This window comes from Somniosus microcephalus, chromosome 21 (genome assembly GCF_052327205.1).
Source record: "Somniosus microcephalus isolate GS21.2 chromosome 21, FLI_Smic_1.0, whole genome shotgun sequence".
In the NCBI taxonomy this organism is placed as follows: Eukaryota; Metazoa; Chordata; class Chondrichthyes; order Squaliformes; family Somniosidae; genus Somniosus; species Somniosus microcephalus.
In genome coordinates this window covers 49,177,935-49,204,192 of record NC_141007.1, presented here as the reverse complement: position 1 = coordinate 49,204,192, position 26,258 = coordinate 49,177,935, and the positions used below count along the sequence as shown (strand labels likewise).

The 26,258-nt window shown below is 43.9% G+C and overlaps 1 protein-coding gene across 6 annotated transcripts in view; it reads right to left on the bottom strand.

Annotated features, from left to right (window-relative positions):
* rbfox3a (RNA binding fox-1 homolog 3a) overlaps positions 1-26,258 on the bottom strand; it is a 538,927-nt gene that overhangs the window by 437,532 nt on the left and 75,137 nt on the right. The gene's annotated exons all lie outside the window — the stretch shown is intronic.

Below are 26,258 nucleotides of genomic sequence, written 5' to 3'. Positions count from 1 at the left end.
TACAGTTGCCTGTGAAAGCAGTACCTGACCCTGAATCACTGGACAGGGAGTTAAAGTAGCAAAGTGCAAAATCTAACAAATTAGCACATTAAAAATGAAGACAGGCTGTTCGGTCCTAATTGTATCACGGAAAAAATCTGTACCCGATCAATATTTCCTATTGCCAATGCTTTTCAGAAGGTATTGCTGAGGTTTCGTTCTATGGGCAATAATCTACCACCGTAACTTCGGCAGAAGTTTGGTGAAAAGCCTAGAGAAACGGCGAAAATGGCCGGTTAGACCATTTCTGGGCCAATCTCCCACCAAAGTTAGAACGAGGGTTCGGGAGAATCCCCTTGGAAATTACTGGTGCAGGTGCCTACGTGGCCATTAATCATGCACAAGCCTCACCAGTGAGACTGTATAACTGCGGGAAGCATCACTGCCAAGCCATATCCTGTCCTTACCTGACACCTGCACACATACACACCCAATAAGGCTGACTGAATAGCAAATATGAGTGGGATCACTGGCTGATTGTATCCTTCCCCGCATAAGGGTGTGAAGGCGAGTTATAGTTCTCCTACTGTTGCCCCAAATGAGATCAGCTACTCCAGCATAAATTGTGCATTAACCTGGCTTCTTTCTGGTGTATGTGGCTCTGGTACTCACCGTGGAACCTTACTGAGCCATCGGGGAGCCCTATGCCTAATCTTTAAGCACTGGAACAGAAAAATAAAACCTACTTTGCCGGCTCATTTTGAAGTAATATTCTGTTTTGTTTCTGGTTTAGACTTTGATTGTTGGACTCTGCTCCAGCTTTCTTATGGTAGAATTCATGTCGGATAAATAGAATTCTTGTTGAGGCTTCAAGAGGCGAGGCAGAAAAAGACTGACTGCTCAAGTCTTCAGCGTTTTAGCTTTGTTTATTTATCCAATGTACAGAGTTAGAAAACTTTATGCAAAGTGCTGCTCTGTAGAGGTGGGGTGTAAGAGAATTTGAATCTGTCACCAAATATGGTTTGCAGCTTAAACCTTTTATTGTCTTGACACACGCAATGTCTCTAAGCAGTAGTCATACGGAGAAAAAAATGCAATTACCCCGCTTTTCCTCTGGGTAGAGATGTAACCTTCATCAAACCTTTTGTTCTCATCTCTCTTTACAAATTGTGAAGGAAAGCTCAAGATCTTTATAGGCCTCTAGTCATGCATACTGTTCTAGATGATTCATTATGGCATGTCAAGTGTTTGTTATAGACAGGACCCTCATAAATGAGATAGTTCCTATAAAATGCCAGGTGCCAACTTGTTTATCATCTTGGCCCATTGTCCCGCTTCTTATCGCTATCTTGGTTATCTTGTTTCACAATGTGGCGCCAAAAAAACAACAGCACAAATCACACATCCTGTATCTCAGCAGAAAATAAGCAACACACTCAGCTAAATTGTACAGTTACATTAAACCCTAAAGCATCCTGGGAATGAACAATTTAACCATTTCATTGTTTCTAGCTATTGTATAGTACAAATCCACAAGCCATTTAGAAATCAAAAAGAAAACAAAAACCTTAATCCTATGAGATTGAACCTAATCCTAAACCTATGTGTATATATATATACACAAATAAGGTATCTTACAGTGAGATGTCTGTTTCCTTCATGCAGCATTCATATGTTAGGTTAGTCAAAAAGACTCCCATGGAGAACATAGGGACATAAGAAAAATCAAGGATGAGAAAAGGCCATTCACCAATTGACATTTATTACATAACAACAGACTTCATTGGCTGTAAAGTGCTTTGGGACATCCTGAGGTCATGAAAGACATTATATAAATGCAAATCATTCTTTTATCCCTCCGGTATCCTAACTTTCTTGTACCATCCATCTGCATCTTCAATATCACTAATATGTTTGTCTGCACAACTCAGCCCGGAAGATTATTCCAAACACTTTTCATTCTTGAAGTAAAGAAGTTCTTCCCAATCTCTGCTTTACATTTATTTTTACTAAATTAAATTTCTGCTTTCTGGTTTTGCTGTGCTGGCTCATTTTAAAGCAATATTCTGGGGGGTTTTCTGGCCTGCATCATTTAATATTTTATATACAGTAGGACTCCATCCAATTGAATACAAGAGTGCCAAAACTCTGGAGTTACCTGAGGGCCTGGCCATCCTTAGTGGCTGCCCGCTCATCAGTTGCAATGCTCCCAAAGGATTTTCCCATAAGTTGAGGCTTAAATTTTAATCAGAGTCTATTTTAAAGTCTTGATGCTTTATCCGTCTCCTCCCATTTGACTGTGAAGGAAGTTACCAGCTGGTACAGTAACTGACATGTCTTTGACGATACATGCTCTGCTCGCTGGCATTTTAATTGAGCTTCTAGTTTTAAACAGTGCCGGGGAGTGTAGTGGAGTGTATGCTGACTGTAAAAACAGCAGTTGCCTGCCGATCACTTCCTTCATAGTCAGGCTGGTGGAGCGGCATTGCACTGGCACTTTATAACAACTTTCAGTGCAAAAGTGAAGTGCCAGTGAATGGAAAACCTGACTAGTGGAGCAAAGGTACTCAGGCAGGCAGTCGCCTCCTATTATCTCCACACTACCAGTGCTCCTGAATTTTTAATCTACTGAATGGGTTCCCTACTGAAGTACTATCCAGACAACTCCACTGGTCTTCAATAATCATCCTTCTAGACTGCAGAGCTTCAGTTCCTACAATCAGCTCATTCTCTTTCTACTTTGGACCAGTCTTGCTGCTCTTCTACTCACCCTCTCTTATTCATGGATATGACTTTTGGGACATGGTGACCAAAAATAAACACAAAACTCGAAATGGGATCTTACTAGTGAACTGTAACTCCTTACCATCATTGCCAGATCACATTCTAATTCTCCCTCTGCCAATTCAATTCCATTTAGTGGATATTTAGGATGCATTTTTTATTGGCCAATGTTGAAAACTTAACATTTGTTAGTAGTAAATGAATTTGCCATTTGAATACCCAATTACATAACCCAAAGGTGTCCTATCTTTTGGAGCATTGCATCAGATTCTTGTGATATAACTGATAAGGGAGCCCTGTCTGATAATGGTGAAGGCATTTTAGTGTGAATGTGAAGCAGAAACTGCTTTGTCCCAATGTAAAAGTTGTACTGTTAATACACACGGAGGGCGGAATTTTCCCGGGTCCCACCTGCACGGTGCGGGGGACCCGGGAGATGGCAAGAAACCCGGAAGTTTGCTTTTCCCAACTCCACAGCCTGCGTGCAATGGAAGGGGCAGGTTCCCTGTTCGGAAGTCAGCCTGATTGACAGGCTGGCTTCCAGTCTTGCGGGGAACGCGGACCAGGGGGCCACAACCACAGGTAGGTGCTGGGCTCAGGATGGTGGGAGGAGGGTGGGGATCAAAGCCTATGGAGGGGGTCCCCGACCCCGGAGTGGGGGTACGATCCCCACCCTGGGACCGGAGTCGCGATCCCCGGGGGGGGGAGGGTTCCAGGCCCAGAGGGGGAGGGGCTGGCCCGATCCCTGGGGGGGTCCGATCCCCAACCCCAGGGAGGGACAGGCTGATGGTGGAGGAGATTGGGGGGCCGGGAGGAAGCATTCTTGCACCTCCCGGCCCACAAGGATTGCTCCCCGATGCCGAGGCCGCCTTGTTCCAGCCACCGGGAATCCTGTGCCCCGGAATCCCTGGCTGCACAGCAGGTTAAAGTAGAGGCTTCAGGCCTCATTATCATATTTAAATTGTCAACCCGCCTCCTGGTAGCGGGCTGGCAGCCCGTCCCCCGTCCCGTCTGAGTGAAAAGTGAAAGTGGGTGGGTTGGGGTCGGGTTTTACATTTTTATAACTTTCACTACCCACCCCCCTCCCTCCAACCCACCTGTTCTTACCTCTGAAAATTCCAGCCTAAGTTGCTGTCTCCCCATTCATTTCAGGCCCTCTGTGCTCCTTCACTGCAGTGTCCCTCTTTCTCGCTCCTCCTTTACTTCTGTGTATCTCCTTTAATTCTCTCCCTGTCTGCCTTCACTTCAGTTGCTCTGTCTTCACTTCAGTCTATCTCTTGTTCATTTTTGCATGTTCTCATTCTGCTATGACCGCTGTATTTTCCCCCTCTGCTCTTTAACTTTCTTTTTTCTCTTTCCCTTCTGTTTTTGCCTCTCTCTCTCTTTTGTTAGGAATGGATATTGCATCTGGGACATGCCAGTGGTGCTGCTGTATTCCGGGGTGGTGTCCGAGAGCTGCTTGGTTTGTGGCTCGTGTGGGCAGGATTTCCGGCATCCTTAGGCTGAGCCTCTGTGAGCCTGAGTCAGTCAGTCAGTTGCTCCAAGATGGGCACCTCCTTCTGCTCTTTCTACATGTTGGGCGGTAATTCCTTTCCCAGAGAGTAGGGAGCCTCTGGAATGCGTCGTCAGCTTATAGAAACATAGAAGATAGGAGCAGGAGTAGGCCATTCGGCCCCTCGAGCCTGCTCCGCCATTCAATGAGATCATGGCTGATCATCCAAATTCAGTACCCTGTCCCTGCTTTCTCCCCATATCCCTTTAGCCTTAAGAACTATATCTAACTCCTTCTTGAATATATTTAATGATTTGGCCTCAACTGCCTTCTGTGGTAGAGAATTCCACAGTTTCACCACTCTCTGGCTGAAGAAATTCCTCCTCATCTCAATCCTAAATGGCTTACCCCTTATTCTTAGACTGTGACCCCTGGTTCTGGACTCACCCGCCATCGGGCTTGTGTGGTGTGTGCTGACTCTTGGCATGTCTTCAGAAAGGAGCTGGACCAACTCTTGGCTGGAGCAGAGATCACATCATATAAAAGGTAAATGGATTAACTGTAAACATATGCATGTTGAGTGTAATCTCCTGGATTGGTTTTGATCACCTGAGAGGGTCGGAGACAAACTTTCCATATTTTTTTTCCCCATTATTGGCCCTGGGTTTTCTTCTGATTTGTTTTGCCTCTCCCAGGAGGTTATATGGCTACGGTTGGGGGTGGGGGAACGGAAGTGTCTAGTCATGATGCTCCAAGCATCATGAGTGTGGGGCAGGCTTGCTGGACCAGCTAGTCTTTTCTTACCCATCATTTCCATATGTCTCGTATGCGTCCACACCCATTACAAGGCTACAGATAAAGGGAGGGCTATTAATGAAAAGTGCACACCTCTGAACAACCCACTAAATAGCTGATGTTCCAGTTGCTTCATGGGAATTTAGAAAACAAAAATCACAGGCAGCACCAAAGGCATTTGTCAGCAGGAGTGTGCAAGATTGGCATGTAGCTCCTGCTCCCAGCAGCATTGCTCATTCCCTTCAATCAGGATCTGGGATATTGTTCTTTCTTGAGGCTGAAGGAGCAGGCACTGCATGGCCATCCAGTGCACACCTATTCACAACTGGTAGCACTGCCTGTGATTTTTCTTTTACATTTTCTTTTAAAACCCACCAACAGATCAGCTTTTTCTATTGGGGAAACTCCATGGATTGGATAAATCAGCAAAAGGCAGATTTGGCTCAGGAGCTGCAGGTTGGACCTCTTAGCAAAGCCAATCTAAATCCTCGGCAAATATCCAGCAGCAGCCTTCAGCCCTGGTGATTTCCATATTTTAGTTTTCTGAGAAAACCTGAGATCCACGTCATTAATAGAGATGAGAAACACTGAACTTGAGGACACCCCCCTCCTGACATTATACTTTTCATGAGGATTGTTTCCTTTTTTTTACCAATTTTGTATAAGTCTTGTTTTGTACCCCAAGTTCCTATGGCTATTAAATTTAATTAAAAGTTCATCATGTGGAACCTTGTCAAAATGTTTTAGAAAGTCTGAATAATTTATATCATCACGAGTTCCACCAACTACTTCATCTTTAAAGTTGTCAAAAGAAGTCAAGGAGGCTCGTCTTTTCCCTTCTACCTCCAATTTCTTATGTAAGTTACTCTGTATAGACTCTTCCAGCCCACCCACTAGAATAATTTCCATTGTTTTGCTTGTAACTGATGTTAGACTAATGTGGTTTTACCCTTTTTAGAAGTAGATACTGCATTTTCCTGCTTCACTGTGAAACCTGAGCAGTGCCCCTATTAATTCCTTCATTACAAGGGCGATTGCCCTGCAGGTTTCTTCCCGACACTCCTTGAGAACCAGAGAACATATACCACCTGGCCCATTAAATATTTTACTTTCTTCAGATTCATTGGGCGCGATTTTGCCAGCCCTGGGGAGGCGGGACTGCCGGGAAAATGGCAGAATCTGGGGGAGGGTGCCCAACCCGCCCCCGTGCCATCTTGCCAGGAGGCGGGTAGCTGACAGTTAACAGGCAGATAAGAGGATTAGCCCCATTTTAACCACACAAATGCGGGCTTCCCGAAGGCTCCGAACCCCACCAGGGTCACCGAGGCGAGTAGTGGGTCTGCGGGAGTCGGAGGGGTGCAAAAGTGCGCTGTGAAGGTAAGTGGTGGGCGCAAGTGTGGAGAGGTGAGTATGTGAGGTAAGTGGAAAGTTTTCGTAAAAGTTTAATTGCCTTTGTTTCTTCCAACAGGCTTCAATCGGTGGGTATGCGGAGAGTCCCGCACCTCCACGGCAGAGATGACAGATGGCCGTTGCATTCTCCAATACAGCAACCATCTAATTTCTGCAAAATAAAGATGTTTGATGCGTCTTGAATTCAAGAACTCATCAAACTACAGAGGATGTCAGTGTTTGACAGCTTCACAGAGCTGTCAAACGATGACAATTCATCTATCAAAAATTTTTGACAGATGAAACGTCATACATTGACGTTCTCTGTAACCGGCTTTCCCTTAATAGGCCTGCTAAGCCTGCTGGGCGGGCTTCACAAGGTCAATCAAGGGAAAATAGCATGGGTTGGCCAGAAGTTGATGGAGGCGGGACTGAAACCCGACAAGTGGGAGTCCCACCTCCAAAAGTTCCCCATTGGCAAAATTCAGCGCAATCTCTTTTAATTTTGGAGAATTTTAACTTCCAGAAAACTACTCTTACTGTTCTGCATCTACAGTCCACCTTAGGATCAGGAAATTCTGGTGTGCTCCCAAGTGATAATGAACTATTTTTCATGGCACTTGTTAAAATTTTCCTAAATAGTATATTACAGGGGAGTTAGGGAGTCAGAAGTCCAGCATTGTCACACTTTGCTTAGGTTTTTCCAAAATAATAGTGAATGTTTAGTCTTCACGTAATAATTTATAAAAGCCAGGTTATTTTGCTGCCATCATCAGTTAGATACAAGAATTGTCAGTGTCAAGAGAACACCTCTTGCGCCTCTTCCAGAGGCTACCAATATGCCTCACTTGTTGCATGGCCCTACATAGTGGGCCCATCAGAAATAGCAACATAGTCTACTGGAATGTAAAATTTGCTCCTTGGTTGAACTCAAACACTTGACCTGTAAATGAGATGGAGTTAAACACTAAGTGCTTCCACATGCTACTTCACTTGGGGAGAACAGATGCTACTGCTGTTGTGTTAGTGACTGGATCATTTGCTCTTCTTTATTTGAGCCATGCATTAAGTACACACAGCTAGGACTTTTATAGTTTGTGACAACAGCACTTAGACGCCTACAGCTAAATGTACTGCTTTAGACAACCATTCATTCGAATAGAGATATTGAGGTAGATTTTTATCTTCACCACCTGGGTGGTAATCTGGCAGAGCTGATTGCCCGACCTTTATAAACCCGCCTGAATTTCACTCCATTGATTTCAGATAACTGGGTAGTGAGAGAACTTACCAAAGTCTTTGCTTCACAGCTCACAGAAGCAGCGCCAAAGACATCCAGGAGCAGCTAGAATTCCTGGTGAACTTGAAGAAATGCCAGTTGGTTTCTCTCAGATCAAAACCTCATTGGACTATTTCTAAGAACATTTAGGAACATTGTCAATGTTAATGCAATGGCTTTCTGAGAATCAGATCCTCATGCATACTGTTCATTGTGGACAAGAATCTTGATAGTAAAAGGTACTTGCATATACCCTGGGGTTCCTTATACTCAGTAACCTTTGTGGTGCCAATAACATAAACTATTCAAATGAAATTGCTGACAAGGCCTCCAAGCATTCTTCTCTATGGAAGAAGATACTGATCGAGTAGAGTTTCCCTGCAGGAATCCCAATGGTAAATAGATCTGGAGATTATTTACGTTATGTCTGTAACAAACCAAAGTTACCTCAACTCTGTTTGGTTACACAAGCATCCTGACAGAAAAGAATAATATGTAAAGTTTTTACTGTACAATGCTCTGTCTTCCTTCTTCTGTCTGTGAATGCAGGGAATTATTGATTGTTTTTTGGTGCCAGATTGGAGAGGACTGTCTTTTCCAGCGTCAAAGTATTGGTGCTAGGTTGCAGACGAACATCACCTGGAGTTTCACTGATATCTTTGGGACCATTATGTTCACTTTCCCACAAATCACTGTCCATGCTGGGACAGTGTCCAATATTCGTGGCATGGCGTGAATGAACAGGGACACTTGTGTTCTCTCTCAGGACGGCAGCACGTGTGACCCTTCCACAAGCTCCATCTGATGCTTGCAAATACGGCAGAATGGACACAGTGCCAGGTTGGACATGCAGCAGCACACGGGATGCAGCCTACTGCAGGCCCATCTCAAATCCAGCTGCTGTGAGACAAGCACCAGCCACCTCAATCCCAGGAGGCTCAGACTACAACACAGCCACCAGTTACTTCCTGCACGTCTGTCACTGAAGGAGCACCTGGAAAATAGCACACAGCTAGGGTCAAGCACGTACACTTCATACCTTTGCATAAATAGAATGCACCATGGTAGGAAGTACGAGGCACACACACAATACATGTTTATACACCATATTACTTTCATATAAAGTGCTGTTGTCTAGAACTTTCAAAGTTTTTTATGGAAAGAAAACTGTTCATTTGTTTGAATGAGAAATATTAATAAATGCTTTAGAATCTACAGCTCCAAATATAAAAGCCATTCCCACTTTTTATTGCTTGGGTGCTGAAATTGCTTTTATTCAATTGGAATTACAGAACAGTTACTAGATTTAAATATGATGACTCCACTCATTCAGGATATTATGAAAATATTGCTTAGGTGGTTCATAAAACAATAAATTCTTGTGAATAATAAATGCAGAAGAGAAGGATTTATTTTACTTTGGTGGTTGGTGTGCAAATCAAAATGATATATTAATGTATAAATAATATATTACAAACATCTGTAAAGTATTAGTCCTCAGAGATTGATGACCACATTTCGCTTAAATAAAAATAACAAAGTTAAGTTTTATCAGTTTATTAAGAAAATACTGCAAATAAGGATATCCTTAAACTTTTAATACGTATTGAGTTTTACTATAAAGTAATCAACACTGGAGATGCCCTTAGTATTATTCTGGTGGATGGGAAATGATACAAATTGTACCAGCTCCAGAAATGTATACATTAACTGTGTACATGGGAGAAGGGTCAGTAACCAGAGGACACAGATTTAAGTTAATTGGCAAAAGAACCAGAGGGGAGGTGGGGAGAATTTGCTTTATGCAGCGAGTTATGATCTGGAATGCACTGCCTGAAAGGGTGGTGGAAGCAGATTCAATAATAACTTTCAAAAGGGAATTGGGTGAATACTTGAAGGGGAAATATTTGCAGGGCTAAGGGGAAAATGGAGCGGGATAAATTGGATAGTTCTTTCAAAGAGACAGCACAGGTATGATGGGTCAAATGGCCTCCTGTATTGTATCATCGTATGATTCTATGATTCTAGATCACTGCTCAAATCATTAAATTCAAGGATTAGATTAAAATATTCTGAATGGATGGTAAGAGGCCAATATGTCCATGACAAGTGAATAATGACAAAGACACAAAGAGCACAGTAACTTCAATGACAAACCCCAAGGTTCTATGACAGGCGCTCCTAGGTTCCAGTCTTAGTTTTGAGTGACTCTTTAATTTAAGCTTCACTTTGAGGGGGGAGAGAAACTGAATTTGTTTTGCCAGGGTCAGCCAATCTACCTGGGCAAAGAACTGGCCAAGGAGCCATTCTTACACCATACAGTAGAATGGTGTGCCCTTGTAGGTTGATCAGTGCGCAACAAAGAAGGGAGCTTGCAGTTGAACAGAATAGTATGGACATAAAGAAATATGTTCGGGAGTAAAGATAAATAATAAAACAATAATAATCAAAGTTAAAAAAGCACATATTTTACATTAATCAGCGAGAAAGATGAATTAAATGCAAAAGGTTTTTTAGCTTACCAGAAATAGCATTAGTTATTATCTTCATCCTCTGTCAGAATAGATTCTAATTCGCATTCATCATTCCAAAATTAAAATGTGGCCGGGAATGGATTAGAAAAAGCATTCAACTATACAGGTGCATTGTCAAGCGATTTTATGGTAAATGCAGTTTAATTTTCCTACAATGTAATAAGATTTAATGAACTCTTAGAACTTGCCCCCTTACTGCAATCTCTGTAATATGGATTCCCTGATCTCCAAGATCGATGAGCTCAGTGCAGTGCCAGCTCATTGCCAACATCCAATCAATAACTAATACTGTAGCAACGGTGATGCTGCTGAAGTGAAAGCCCGAGCTCAAAGAATGGTGCAGATAACGGCAGTAGAAGAAGGTGCACTACAGCCACCATCAGGAGTTGCAACCTCCATAAGAGCAGACTTTACTGGAAGCTGCAAAACTCCACCTCACCATAGCAGAGCAGAGAGGCTCTGACAAACTTCTGTTCATTGTTGTGGCTCTGCAGCAAACTGGAACTATTTCAACATGTTAGCCACATCAGCATTCCCATCAGGCACTTTATTTTCAATGTATTTAAACTTCATCAATTTTACCTTTGTCACTTTTTTTTTTTTTACACAGCCTGATAAAAATCCTTCTTAATCTTTGCATATCAATATAAATTCCTTGATTTCAAAAATATATAAGTTGCTCAATCAAAGTGCACCTGGTTGTAAATAAAAACTTCACATTTCAATAACCTACATCAAATATATATGCTGTATCATTTTGAACAGGTGTTGGATTATAGTTTGGAGACAACCAGGTAGGTGAAATAACCATAGTCTCTTTTAGATAGAAAATGCATGAGAAGATAAAACTGACCTTCCATAAAATCTTACCCTAAGAGTGCTCTAATTCAGCATGATATCCAAGCTCTTATGAGGCCAAATTCCTAAATGTTGTCTGACTAACTCAGATCGCAATCCTAAACAAGCATGAATTCAGTCAAGCTAAGTGGGGTTTGGAAGTTACTTTTCCTGTACAGTTTGTATTTGCTTTGGAATACACTAATGGTATTCAACACAAAGCGAAATTAGAAGTATATTATTAATCGAACAAGTCCCATACAAACACATGTACAAATGATATATTTTCTTCGAATTCTGAACTGCTGAGAAATTGGTGACAGCTCTTCATAGTTTTCGTTTACAAGCTATTTACAATGTGTAGAATTATAAAGGCCCAATTATCAAAGGTTGAATTGATGGTTGAGCGCCTATGGAGGAATGACCAACTAATTGGTATTTGAGAACACACCTTGCAGAAGAAGACCAATTGATAAATCAGCCATAGAACACCATGTAGGTAATGGACCTAATGATCAACAAGCAGCAGCACATCATGCAGAGGGTGCACCACATGCTCAACTGATTAATGAACAACTTCTGTCCTTACGGAGAGCACTCACTGATCAAAGAACACCATGAAAGAGAAGAGCTAATCAACAAACTACGAAATACTCTGTGGAGACCTGCGGATGAATAAATGTGGAGGAAAGAATGGATCAATAAAAAAAAAATCACATAATGCTGTGAAAGGTGTGGATCAGTAACTGATATCGCACTCAATTCATGTCTGCAGTACACAGTGCATTTCCTTTTTAAAGCAACAATGTTCTTGCTTCAGAGGAGAGCAGGCTAACAGTTTTTTGTCAGTAATACTGCATAGGTTTCTCAATCACAAACAAGCTCGATACTCCTGTGCAAATCGATGCGATATCAAATTTGGAACAATTTGTTTCTCAATCAATCTTATACCCATTGTTTGTCTGCAAATACCCGTCAATATCACATCCAGTGCGCAACTCGGAGTGTCCCATCTATATCACTCCCATTGCACGTTTGCAAGCTACTTCACTATTGCATGGTTGTTATCCTTAGATTTTATCATTGAATTTATACATGCAGTGGTGCAATCAGAAAATGATAGTATAAAGCAGCTAAAGTACATCACTTTGGCTGTTCTGCCTCCGTCAGGACCCACCTGAGCGCTGGAGTAATACTCTGTCAGCTTGAGTGTAACAGCTGGAATTAACATAGTAACCGCCTACCCCACCCACCCAAAGAAACCAGTGCAGGACATGGTGTTTATTGAAACCACCCTATTTACTGACCAGCCTCGTTGGGTTGGTAGGCTCATGCCAGTAAGTAGAATGAGCATGTTTGCAACTGGGTGAAATGGACTACACATACGAGACAATTCAGTTTGTTCTGCAATTATGTGAATCACCAAATAGGAAAGAGGCAGTGAGTGAATTTCTGCATTGCAGAGGAGAGCAGATCATCACTATCTGCGCCACCACAATAACTGGACCAGCATGAGCGAGGTAGTGTTGTTCTTCCATCCCATAATTTAGTGCAGATCTATAGGCGCCTGATCAATATCAAACTCAGTGTACATTTACAGGCTTCTCAATCAATATGACACCCACAGCTACACCCAAGCCACACTTGCAGGCTTCCAATCAATGTCATACCTGGTGGACATGTGGAAGCTTTCAATCAACATCTCGCTCAGTCTACATCTGCAGGCTCCATAATCACCATCACACCCAATGAACATCTGTAGGCTTTTAAAACATTACACAATATCACACACCAAACACAACTGTAAGGCTGTAAACTGCTACAGCTCAATGGAAAAAAATGCTGCATAAAGCATCCTTTATCTCATTAGGTGTTTACAGTATAATTGTCAGCAAACCTCACTATTGTGAGTATCCTATTAACCAATGAAGTTACCAGAAGTGGATATCTTCAGGGTATTGTGGCATAAAGACAATTTTTTTTGTGGCTCAGCAGGCTACATACATTCAAGTCTTTTTTTTTGTTTGTTGATGGTACATACGGCTCTGTTTCCTGCCCCCGCCCCCCCACCATCATCTTCTTCCCTTGCAATGATCTTCCTGGGCCATAGATCAACGTGACTAATAAAGCAGGTGGACCACCTGCTACCAGGTCTCCATCTGTTACTTGGAAGTCAGCTCCAAGGAAGTGCATGGCATTTGGCCGCCGATGGCACTCTTTCCAATGTCTTTGCCCTCTATGGGGAAATGTCTGGCGGCTTGGCACTTCCCCACAGCAGCACAGACGAGAACAACAATTCAGGTTTGAACCTAATTCTCACCTCTTAATGGCACTATGACTTTGAGCTCCGGCATACTACTCCACATGCTGCCCCTCAAGACAATAGTTATAAAACATTTGTGATGTTACAAGGCCATTCGCAGAATGTATTTTTAAAGACACTTAGATTTTTGCTTTTTGATAAATCATTGGGAATGAAACACAGCAAAATTGTCCACCTTCAAAGCTGTTGTGCCCTTCCAGCCAATTTCTGCTTTTGAAGGTCACGAGGCATTTTCTTCTCATTATTAAACAGATTTTTTTTTCAAACAGTAACTTATTTTATTGCTCCCCAGTGGCCTAGTCAGTGGCCTCCCAGGCTTATATGCTGGAAAAATGACAAAATTTAAAATGTTCAAAGTCAGCAAGTTGTGATTTCCGTACCATGCCAATCACTAACATCCCCGGTGGTAGTGGGATGATGTGCACTTACTGGTCGTTGTATTGTTATTCATTCAGTTAAGCAGAATATCATTCTACAAAGTTGCAACATCTCCAAGTAATCACTGAGTGATTTAAAATAGCCTAGATTTAGATTTAGACAAAAATACACTACAATATGAACTGTATTTCTATTACAAAAAGAAAATACTGCAGATGCTGGAAATCTGAAATAAAAACAGAAAACGCTGGAGCTACTCAGCAGGTCAGGCAGCATCTGTGAAGAGAGAAACAGAGTTAACGTTTCAGGTCGATGACCTTTTGTCAGAACTGGAAAAAAAGCAGGAAATGGAACAGATTTTTTAAGCAAGTGTAGGAGCTGGGAAAGTGGGGAGGGGATGAAAGAACAAAAGGGAAGGTCTGTGATAGGATGGAAGGCAGGAGAGGTTAGAGACATTAAGAGATATTCAAGGCAAAAGGAGATGGTAATGGGACAGGTTAAGAAACAAAGGATGGCTCCAGATGAAGTGTAAATTGCGCTGGCAGAATGAAATACAGCTGCCCTGTGGGGGAGAAGAAAAGAAAACACAAACCTTATAGCATTTTGAAAATTAAATCAAATTCCTTACAAAAGCAGGGTGCTCTTTCTAGATAAGAAGAAAAATATATTTTATTTCATCACTGATTTAAGGCTGGGCCAATGTGAAACATGAACCAAATAAGTATATTCAAGCATATGCAAATGAAACAGGCAGTGTTATTTATCTATCTAATTAATAGTTTGTAGGTACTGACAGAATTTAATTCAAAAACTTTTGCTGATCCATTTGGAATTTCTGTAGAAATTCTATAAAATATAATTCTAGTGTGTAAAATTCTAGCATGTTACACTGGTAAAATTTACCCCCGTCGTATTTCCCTCTTCTTCCTCTCCTTCTCTTAAATTCCTGCCCCCCCCCCGCCCCATGCCTTACGCTATTCCTCTACCAAAATGATAGAGAGGCATCTCTTCCCCAGTGTTGTGTATGTACCTTTAAGGGAATAACTGGTCTTAGACTGCAGTACCGGCAGTGACCACCCCTGTATAAAAGGCGCTAGCAGGCTTCTGTAGTTTCAGTTTCAAGCTGCCTCTTGTTCAGTAAAGTACCTGTTAAACTGTTCTCCTGAAGTCCGTGTATTATTGAGGCGCGGACTTTACAGTGGCGACGAGTAAGTTCGAACTCATCTGCAGTGTGGCATCATCTCTCGGGGATCTCGCCTGAAAGGAAGGTCCTGGAAGGTCGTAGTCTGAGCAACGGGCGTCGACCGAGGGCAACCGCCCAAAGAATCCATCGGTGTTTGGAGAATTGCGAGAGAGACTGTGGTTCCAGCGAATCGTGCTGGTAGCAGGTAGCGCGCTGACCCTTCCGGACTGCGGCGGGCTCAAGCTCGATCGAGTGGCTCTACAAATCGGGCCGCGCAGCGTCGCCGGGAAAAGAAAACGAGAGAGAGAGGGTAGAGCGCACAGGGCGCGGTCGGTGCTCGAGAACAGGACAGCGGAGAGAAACTAAATGGGGGGGAAGGAAAGTGAGACGTGCCGAAGCTGCGGGTCGCCGCCATTACCCCGTAGAACGCTAGGAGCAGCGTGGCAGTAAGGGGAAGAAGCAAAAGCACGGGAGGCGCCATTTTATCCCGTTGGGGAAGAAGCAAAAGCGCGGGAGGCGCCATTTTAAATCGCCCAAGATGCCGAAAAGTGGCAGTATCACTGCTTTCGACAACGAGGTAGAAGACTGGACCACGTATGTGGAAAGAATTGAAGTGTACTGCAAGGTAAATGAGGTGGCCGATGGAAAGAGGGCGTCGGTATTATTAAATCTGATGGGTGTGAGTACGTACGGCCTATTGCGGAATTTAATTACCCCAGCTAAACCAATGGAGAAAGGTTTTGAGGAGATTGTTCATATCTTACAGGAACACCTAAGCCCTACACCACTGCTGATAGCAGAAAGATTCAAGTTCCATAAAAGAAACCAGCACAAAGATGAGAGCAATGCTGACTATCTTACGGAACTACGCAAGTTATCGAAGCACTGCCAGTTCGGAGCAGGACTGGCAGACACCTTACGGGATAAGTTTGTCTGCGGGCTCCACAGTGAAGGAACCCAGAAACGACTACTTTCAAAAAAGGACCTGACGCTAGAACAGGCTTTCAGCGTGGCAGTATCCTACGAAGCAGCAGCACGGGGAGCTGCGGAAATACAACAGAAACCACAAGAATACAGCGCTAACGAAATGGCGTATGGAGCCGAAAAGTGCTATCGCTGCGGCAGAACAACCCATGAGCAGAAGGACTGCTGGTTTAAAGACAAAATATGCAGGCAATGCGGGAAAATGGGACATATAGCAAGAGTCTGCAGGTCGGGAAAGAAGACCAACATGACAAGAACTACTAAGGAACAGTACAGGAAAGTAAAGAAAGTGACAGATAGTAGTTCAGAAGATCAGGAGAGTGATAAGGACTCCGGGAGCAGGCGACTAAGTTGTTTAAAGTTACACAACGTGATCGCAAAAGAAGATCACCGAACCATTTGGGTCACCCTCATGATAGCAGGGTCCCCAGTGAAGATGGAATTGGACACAGGATCAGCCGTAACTGTCATGAATCGACGAGATTATGAGCGGCTATTCTCACACACACCCTTAAAGGACACGTCCATTGTATTGAAGACAAACACGGGGCAAAAGGTCTACCCCAGAGGAAAAATAAGGGTGCCAGTTAAATATAACGGAAAGGAAACACAGAAACTATACATGTATATACTACGAGATGGAGGACCACCATTATTGGGACGTGAATGGATCCGAAGACTACAATTGGATTGGCATTCCATTCTGGCACTAACTGTGACTGACAAAAAAGATGATGACGTCGCACCTGGACGTCTGTCACAAATTCTATCTGATGCGGAAGAGGTGTTCGAACAAAGACTTGGGACTCTAAAAGGAGTAAAGGCAACCATAAAGATTGAGGATAACGCAACCCCAAAATTTTTCAAGGCCAGACCGGTGCCATACGCGATACGCCCAGCTATGGAAGCTGAACTGGAGAGTCTGGAGCGTTCGGGGGTGCTGGCTAAGGTGGACTGGAGCGAGTGGGCCACACCCATCGTTCCTGTAATGAAGAAAGCATTGAGCAGCATGCCTGAGGAGCCAAGGAAGGTTCGCATCTGTGGGGACTTCAAGGTGACTGTGAACCCAGTCCTGCACACAGTACAGTATCCGCTTTCGCGGATAGAAGATATTTTCACCTCACTATCTGGAGGGAAACGTTTTACAAAGATTGACCTGGCTCAAGCGTATCTACAAATGGAGGTGGAAGAAGCATCTAGGAAATACCTCACGATAAACACTCACAAAGGTCTTTACCAGTACAATCGACTGGTATTTGGGGTAGCATCGGCCCCGGCTATGTGGCAGAGGGCAATGGAACAAGTCCTGCAAGGGATCCCGGGGACCCAGTGTTATTTGGACGACATCCTGGTTACGGGCGAAAATGAGAATGAACACCTTGCCAACCTGGAACAGGTGCTCACGAGATTGCAGGAATATGGGCTACAAGCCAACCGTCCCAAATGTGAGTTCTTCAGGAGACAGATCTCGTATTGTGGCCACAGGATTGATGAGGAAGGGTTGCATAAGTCACCGGACAAGATTGAGGCTGTAGTCAAGGCTCCAGCACCAGAAAATGTGTCGCAACTGAGGTCGTTCCACGGGTTGGTGAACTACTACCATAAGTTCTTGCCGAATTTATCTACAATTCTGCACCCACTGAACGCCCTCCTTCAAACTGGTGTAACATGGAAATGGAGTGATGAGTGTAAGCGTGCCTTTCAGGAATGTAAATGCCTAATCACTTCAAAAGAAGTATTGGCCCACTACAACCCAACACTACCGATTCGGTTGGCATGTGATACGTCACCTTACGGCATTGGAGCGGTGCTGTCACACAAATTCCGTGACGGTTCAGAGAGGCCAATAGCCTTTGCATCGCGCTCGCTAACCTCAGCCGAGCGTAACTATGCCCAGATTGACAGGGAGGCCCTCAGCCTGGTGTGGGGGGTGAAGAAGTTCAATCACTATCTGCACGGGCAGAAATTCACCCTACTGACTGATCATCAACCCCTGGTCTCAATTTTTAACCCAAAGAAGGGCGTTCCGGTGATGACGGCGCAACGGCTGCAAAGATGGTCACTGTTTCTAGGGGCACATCAGTATGACATAGAGTACAAAGGTACGAAACAACATGGAAACGCTGATGGGCTGTCGCGCCTACCGTTGCCTACGGCGGAAGAAGCACCTGCAGTGGACCCTGTGGAGATATTCCATGCGACCATAGTCGAATGTTTGCCTGTTACAAACGCAAGTATTGAGAAGGAAACCCGAAATGACCCGACACTCTCTCGGGTCTATGATTTGACGGTGAAGGGATGGCCAGCATATGGCGACTCACTGTTGCCAGCATTCTTGCCAAGGAGGGAACAGCTGTCAGTGTGCCGGGGAACCTTGATATGTGGATCCCGAGTGGTAATTCCACCCAAGTTGAGAGATAGAGTACTCAATGAGCTTCACGAGGGTCATCTGGGAGGGGTAAAAATGAAGAGCCTAGCCAAGGCGTTTGTGTGGTGGCCGGGAATCGATAAAGAAATCGAGGATATGACCAAGAGATGCACAGGATGCCAGAAGGTCCAAAACGCTCCACCACAGGCCCCGCTACATCCATGGGAGTGGCCCTCATCTCCATGGCAACGGGTACACATTAATTTCGCTGGTCCATTTATGGACTCAATGTTTCTAATCGCTGTGGACTCCCATTCGAAATGGCCAGAGGTCATTAAAATGTCCTCCACCACCACGGAGAAAACTATTGCAGTCCTAAGGACCATCTTCGCCAGGAATGGGTTGCCAGAACAGATCTGTTCCGACAATGGCCCACAGTTTGTGGCTGAGGATTTCCGGAGGTTCCTGAAGAATAATGGGGTGAAACATTACACATCTGCCCCATATCAGCCAGCCACAAATGGATTGGTTGAGAGGTTTGTTCAGACCTTTAAAAAGGCCATAAAGGCAATGTATAATGACGACATACCACTGCAACACAAGGTGGATAACTTCCTGTTTGCTTACCGGAATGCGACACATGCAGTAACCAACCAAACTCCAGCCGTACTGTTTTTCAACCGGAGACTAAGATGTCGCTTGGATTTGCTCAAACCAAACATAAGACGAGATGTTGAGGATAAGCAGTTCCAGCACATAAATGAGAAGCCAACCAGGAGCTTCAAGATAGGGCAACCAGTCTTGGCCCGCGACTGCCGAACAGAAAAATGGCAGCCAGGCACGATATGCACACAGCAGGGACCACTAATGTACACAGTGGACGTTGGAGAGAGCATCGTGAGACGCCATGCTGACCAGATTCTAGAGTCACAGGAACAAGCCAAACCTGTACCACAAGCACGTGCACCTGGTAATGAGCCCAAAGTACAGATTGCGTCTACCTCAGAAGCAGGGGTATTGGAAGCTGACGAACCAACCAATGACAATGAGCCAGAATTGACTCTACCGCCAGAACAGGATACTCGAGAAAGGCGCTATCCAGTCAGGATCAGGAAGCCTCCTCAAAGACTGAACTTATAAATGACTATTCCAGTTGATGTATATATTACTGAGAAAATTGTAATTGTAATTAGTTATTATTTAGTTGTTAAATGAATGTTATGTACTGTTTATCTAAAAGGGGAGGAATTGTTGTGTATGTACCTTTAAGGGAATAACTGGTCTTAGACTGCAGTACCGGCAGTGACCACTCCTGTATAAAAGGCCCTAGCAGGCTTCTGTAGTTTCAGTTTCAAGCTGCCTCTTGTTCAGTAAAGTACCTGTTAAACTGTTCTCCCGAAGTCCGTGTATTATTGAGGCGCGGACTTTACACCCAGGCCTCTACCAATGCCACTCTTGTGGTGGTCACCAAGAGACATGGAAGGTTGACATAGCTGGCATTCCCGCTGATTTCCTCTTGTACCTCAGGACCTCCTTGAATGGCCTCACTGTGGCAAAAATATCATGTAGAGAATTTGAAGATGAGCCTATGCACATTACCAATCTGTTCTCCAGCCAGCTCTCCTCATAATTCTCTGTTTCTGATGCCTCAGTCTCTGAAAAAGCTTTCGTGCCTCTGGAAAATACAGCTACTATCCATTAATTTTTCTAAGACCTAACTTGTAACATTTAATTTACACTGTTCCTGCTGTTTGAGCAGTTTGGGTGACTTTCTACACCTGATGTCTGTTAATAGATTATGGCAATAGATCTGACATGACACGTGTCTGAACTGGTGATCTGATTGCTCTGAAACACCCATGATAAATACAGTAAATAAATATGGACTTCCCTGAAATAGTGCGCAGAATGCAGTTCACAAAAATGTTTCTTTTTGTACAAGATGTTTGTTTCATTTGCAATTATGTGTACGAAACTACAAGAGATCATGATTGCATAGCAGTAAGATGATCAGCCCACAACTGAATGAAATTTATTACAGTACCTTTTTATGACACTGAGAGTCGGTTTTCATTATCTATTGATGCTTGTGTTATTATATCCCCAGTTGCTCAATTGTTTTGCTTGTACAATGAAAATTTCCAACACTGCACTCTGAAGCTCAGTTCACATCTTTTAATTGCCTATTTGTGAGGCATATTTGCACCTGAGTTGTACAGAGTTCCTTCAGAAAAGGAAGATGTACTTCAGTACCACAGATTCACACCCATTTTTCAATTAGTTGTGATGATTTCCACCCAATTTTATGCATTTTGCTAATCTGTAATCTATTGGATAAATACACAGCTCAAACAAAAAATGTTCCAGGCTCAATTGCTGTGATAGGTTAGCTAACCGTAGGCAGGGCAGTAACTGGAGTGCTACAATCATCTTCAGTATCTCTGTGCTAAGAGGAAGAAAATAAATCAACCGGATAGGGTGAGCACTTTGCCAAACATCTATGTTCTGTCTGTAAGTGTGAGGCTGACCTCCCTGTGCCTCACCACTTCAATATTCTGTCCCTTTCCTAATCTGTCCTTTTTTTGGCCTTGTGCACTGTTCCAATCAAGCTCAATGCAAGCTTCAGGAACAATAGCTCATCTTTCTCCTGGGCTGTTTACGCTCCTTTGCTCTGAACACTGACTTTAACAACTTCAGACCTTAACTAGCCTCTTACATTTTATTGCCTGTTCCTATCATCCACCTTCCACTTAACTTCTTTCCAATTTGGAAGGGATTTGTGTGTATCTTTTCTGTGCCTTCTCACCATCTAACTCACCAGTTTCCAATCCTTTTTGTTCTTTTAATGCCTTTCCCTTGGTTTGCTAACATTGGGGTCGATTTTCATTGACCCGTGGAGTCGGGATTGGAGGCGTGTGGGGGGTTAAAGTCCCGAATTCGGGGGTCCCGACACCATCCCGCCTCCATGTAAGTTTCAAAGGAGGCGGGTATCCGCCCCGCACTGGGACCCGCCTACCCGAGGCGGGAAGGGATTAGTGCCAATTAACTGCCTGTTAACAGGTAGTTAACAGGCAGTTTTTAGCCTAATCCCTATTTTAAAGCTTGAAGTGGGGGATTCCTGATGGCTCCAAATCACACCAAGTTAGAGTCGTCGAGCCGTCGGGTTGAAGGACTTGGGGGGGTCGAGATGTCGGTGTTCAGGTGAGTGATGGGTGCATGAGTGCAAAGGTAAGTGTGTTTGGTGTGTCTAAAGTGTGTAAAGAAGTTTAAATTACCTGTACTTACCTTTACAGCCTTCCTTCCTCTAGGTTTCGGGAGTCCATCATCTAACCGGCGCAGAAAGCAGAATGGCTGCGATCTGTCAAAAGTGACAGCCTGCAACTTTCTGTGCCGGTGAGATTTCTAACTGAGTCTGTGTAGAAGGACTCAGGTTAGAAGTAAGACTGTCAGTGTTTGACAGCTTCAAACAGCTGTGAAACACTGATATTTCATCTGTCAAAACGTCTTGACAGATGAAATTTCAGTCTGTGACGTCACCTATTGCCAGGTGGCCCTTAATTGGTCTGCTGAGCCTGCTGGGCGGGCTCAACAAGGTCAATCAAGTGAAAATCGCGTGGATTGGCCGTATCTCGATGGAGGCGGGACTACAACCCCGAAAGTTGTAGTCCCGCCTCCTCCCCGACTTCTGAATGAAAATCACCCCCATTGTCTTTGTAGATTATCCACCAGTTTTCACCACTTTCAAGGTTTTCAAGAAACCTCTTGGCTGGCCGTTAAACTGCCTCTCTTTGGCAGGGTCAGCTTGGCTGACTCTATTTTCAGTTGTTCCCTCTCTTCATTTTGCACAGTCTTATAAAGGGGTTTTCTTATCTAGTGCTGGCAGACTTTAACCCATCTTTTCTCTTTTCAGATGCTGGTGGGCCTGCTGTGTATGTGCCTCCTCTTTTTATTTCACATTTTCAGAAGATGTTTCCATTTGTGAGGGAGTCCAAAACTAGGGGTCATAAATATAAGATAGTCACAAATAAATCCAATGAGGAATTCAGGAGAAATGTCTTTACCCAGAGAGTGGTGAGAATATGGAGCTTGCTACCACAGGGAGTGGCTGATGTGAATAGCATAAATGCAGTTAAGGGGAAGCTAGGGGAAGTACACGAGGGGGAAAAGAATGGAAGGAGGTGATGATAGGGTTAGATGAAGTAGGGTGGGAGGAGTCTCGTGTGGAGCGTAAACACCAGTATAGACCAGTTAGGCCTTAAAAGCCTTTCCACCATCTACAAGGCACAAGTAAGGCATGTGCTGGAATACCCTCCACTTGCCTGGATGAGTGCAGTTCCAACAACACTCAAGAAGCTCGACACCATCCACGACAAAGCAGCCCGTTTGATTGGCACCCCATCCCACCACCTTAAACATTCACTCCCTCCACCACCGGCGCACCGTGGCTGCAGTGTACACCATCTACAAGATGCACTGCAGCAACTTGCCAAGGCTTCTTCGGCAGCACCTCCCAAACCCGCGACCTCTTCCACCTAGAAGGACAAGGGCAACATGTGCATGGGCACACCACCACCTCCAAGTTCCCCTCCAAGTCACACACCATCCTGTCTTAGAAATATATCGCCGATCCTTCATCGTCGCTGGGTCAAAATCCTGGAAGTCCCTCCCTAACAGCACTGTGGAAGTACCTTCACCACACGGACTGCAGCGGTTCAAGAAGGCGGCTCACCACCACCTTCTCAAGGGCAATTAGGGATGGGCAATAAATACTGGCCTTGCCAGCGATGCCTACATCCATAAACAAATTTTAAGAAAAGGCCAAATGGCCTGTTTCTGTGCTGCAATTCTATGCAATATTTAACTTGCACTTTTTACTTTTTATTCCCACCATGAATCCACACTTTTAGGAGAGGAGTAGTAAGAAAACATAATTTGCCAACAATGTACAGGAAACTTTGGTTTATCCGGAGGTTGTATGTCCGGAAACCTCGATCTAACAGCAGAAATCAGCAGCCGTTTTGGTTAGGTTTTTTTTCTTCTCCTAGCATTTTTTTTTTCTTCTCCTAGCATTCTTTTTAACAGTCAGGCTCTGGAAAGCGTCTCTGTAGCTTAGCAACAGCTTCAGAGATGCTTCCAAGGTACGGGCCGAGTGTTTACAAGCTGTTGCTAAGCAACAGTGTTTGTTGTCCGATACGGAGATGAAAACCTCCGTATCCTTCAACATTAGTGCTGGTCTATCCGGAAGTTTTGATAGATCGGCAGCAGCTCGGTCCCGTCGGTGCCGGATATCGCGAAGTTTCCTGTATTGTAATCACTTCTATGCATTTTTCTTAACTACAATACATTAAATTTACCATTGCACATTCCTTATTTGGGTATCACCATTCTCTAACACACAATCAGGCCTGCAGCTGCCCCTTCATAGCTCCAGATCCTCATACCTCTATAGTATCACTAATGTACTCTGAGGGACATTTGTTTCGTCTTTACTTTCTATGGGCAAAACCACAGAAGATGACCTAGCTCTACCTTATAATTGGCATCATAATATACACACAATAACTTTGTACATGTTACAGGGCAGGAAAAAAATTGAAAAGCTGAGAAGGGATCATAGTGCTTGAAGGGTTAAATGTAGCTTTTGTTTGGCAGTCCTTTGGAAAGATCCCAAATGAATCAAAGCTGCAATGTAACTCTGGTAGTTCCGTGGGTGCTGACATACAATGTGTCAGCAAATGTTGTGCTGTCAAAACTGCCAAGGGAATCTCGGTTTTGCATAATGGAATTATCAGGGCAATTCTGCAAACCATAATTTTTAAAACTGTGTTGTGACAGAAAAAACTCTGCAAGCTAAAAAAAAAGTAATCAAAGTACTGTCCCACTCAGAGCCAGTGATCTGATGTAAGCAATGGAGCTTCTTATTGCAATTGAAAGCATTCATCCAGATCCACCCAATCTTGGAGAACTTTACCCGAGCGCATGTTTTGTAAGATTTTGAGGTTTAAAACTTTTACCTCTCACAGGATCTTCGTTTCCCCCATCAAAGTTCCACAAAATGGTACAATTACCCTAGTTTGTTATAGGTTTCCTTCTCTAGTCAAATCTTCCTTGGTACATCAGTTGACCAGAGATCTTCTCACTCCCACAGTCCTACAAATCGAACTCTGGTACTCCCTCTCTCCCAGGTATCAGTGGCTTACAGTCAACCTGCTGTACTAATACCTGTACTACAAAACTATACAATTAAAACTTTGGGCTCTATTACAATAGACTGAAACATAGGATATACACAACAGGACCTTGTTCCAAGGTGCTTTTCTTATAATATCCTCCTGTCTGCCCAGCTTAATGTGTTCTCCCTGTCTCCAACTGTCTGTACTGGCTCCCCCACTACACTCACTCAGCACTCCCTCTTCTGGCCTTTTCTTAAATTACACATAAATGGAATATAATCTTCCATCAACCCCGAGAAATATTGTAATCAAAGTACAGCTATAAATCCATCCTTTTTGGATGTGGAGGTAAATTCCCAGATCTTGTCCTAATACCTTTGCCGTTTTGTACCTTAAGTTTCTGAAGTGGTTTCTGGTCCAGCTCCAGAGATTTTTTGCCCGTCTTTGCTTCGGTTATCAGTGGCCCCAAAGTGCTAGTTTGCGAGTATCTGGGTATATCTTTTCCTATTGCTTTGAGGATGTGAACAAGTTAAAATTCTTATAGGTGTTCAGATAACATACGATCAGGGTTGTTGAGGTTACTTGTTGCACGGTTCCTTTGGTCTTTGTGTTTGTCACCAAGACTTTGTCACCTCGTCACTCAGATTAAGTGACATGTTGTCCCTTTCTCTTTTCCCTGAACTTGGATATAACTATTGAGGACCTGCTGGTGACATTGTCATGATTTTTTAAACTGATCCTGGCAGTTACCCTGGGATGATGCCCAATGGTACCCTCCCATTGGCTCCGCAGGACTTTGCAAGGTCAGTGAGAGGCACTTTATTAGCATGGGGCAGGTGGGCACAAGCACCACTTCCAGTGCCCGTCTGACTCATGCCCATTGAAACTCAGTGTTGGTCACCCTGATGGGAAGAAGGGGTTGCCTCCCCCGACCTTCCTGGGGCCCCACTGGAGTTATGATGGCAGATCAATAGAACATGGAATTTTTGGACCAATGTATTATTCTTCTGCGGAAGTGTAGCTGTGTGTATCATTAAGTCTACAAAATCCAGTTGATGTTAAATAAATACTGGATGAATTAATTCAAAGGTTACTTGCTCTTAGGCTGGATGTCAGAACCCTGGAGACTTTTTATGTACATTGAAAATTATTGTTTTTGTTCATACTTTAAAAAAAAATTGGCTCAGAAATTTGCATTGGACACTGTGTGATGTCTGAAGTATGATGATACCGTAAAGTGTGGTGCATAGGAAATGCATGCATACACAACATTTTACAATAGAGAGATAGATATTTTTAAAGGCTTGGCTAAACAGTAGTATCAACATTTCTTACCGTACCTGATGAGGGAGGGCGAGAGGAGAGGAGAGATAGGCTGCAACAGCAGAGCAGGAGTTGGAGTAAAGACCTGAATTAGGCCAGAGAAGAATGGTGAACAGAGATCTCTAGCAGCAGCAGGCAGGCAGTCATTCACCACAGAAGATGCAACAGCAATCAGCCAGCCAGCCAGTGCAGCAGCTAGCCAGCCGCAGCAAGAATGCTGAATTCAGTACTGACAAAGCTGCCGTAAAAGCCCACTATCTGCTGCCACTCCCAACGCTGCTTTGTTGCTACAGGGCCTGTGCTCAGATGGAGAGAGGCTGTCAGCGAGCAGTGAGGGTGGGGCCTGGGAGGATGTGGGGGAACTCAGACTGTCAAAAGATAAGGAGGAGAGGAAAAGGTCCAGCAGAGGGAAGTGGGGCTCAAAGGGGAAGGAGCAG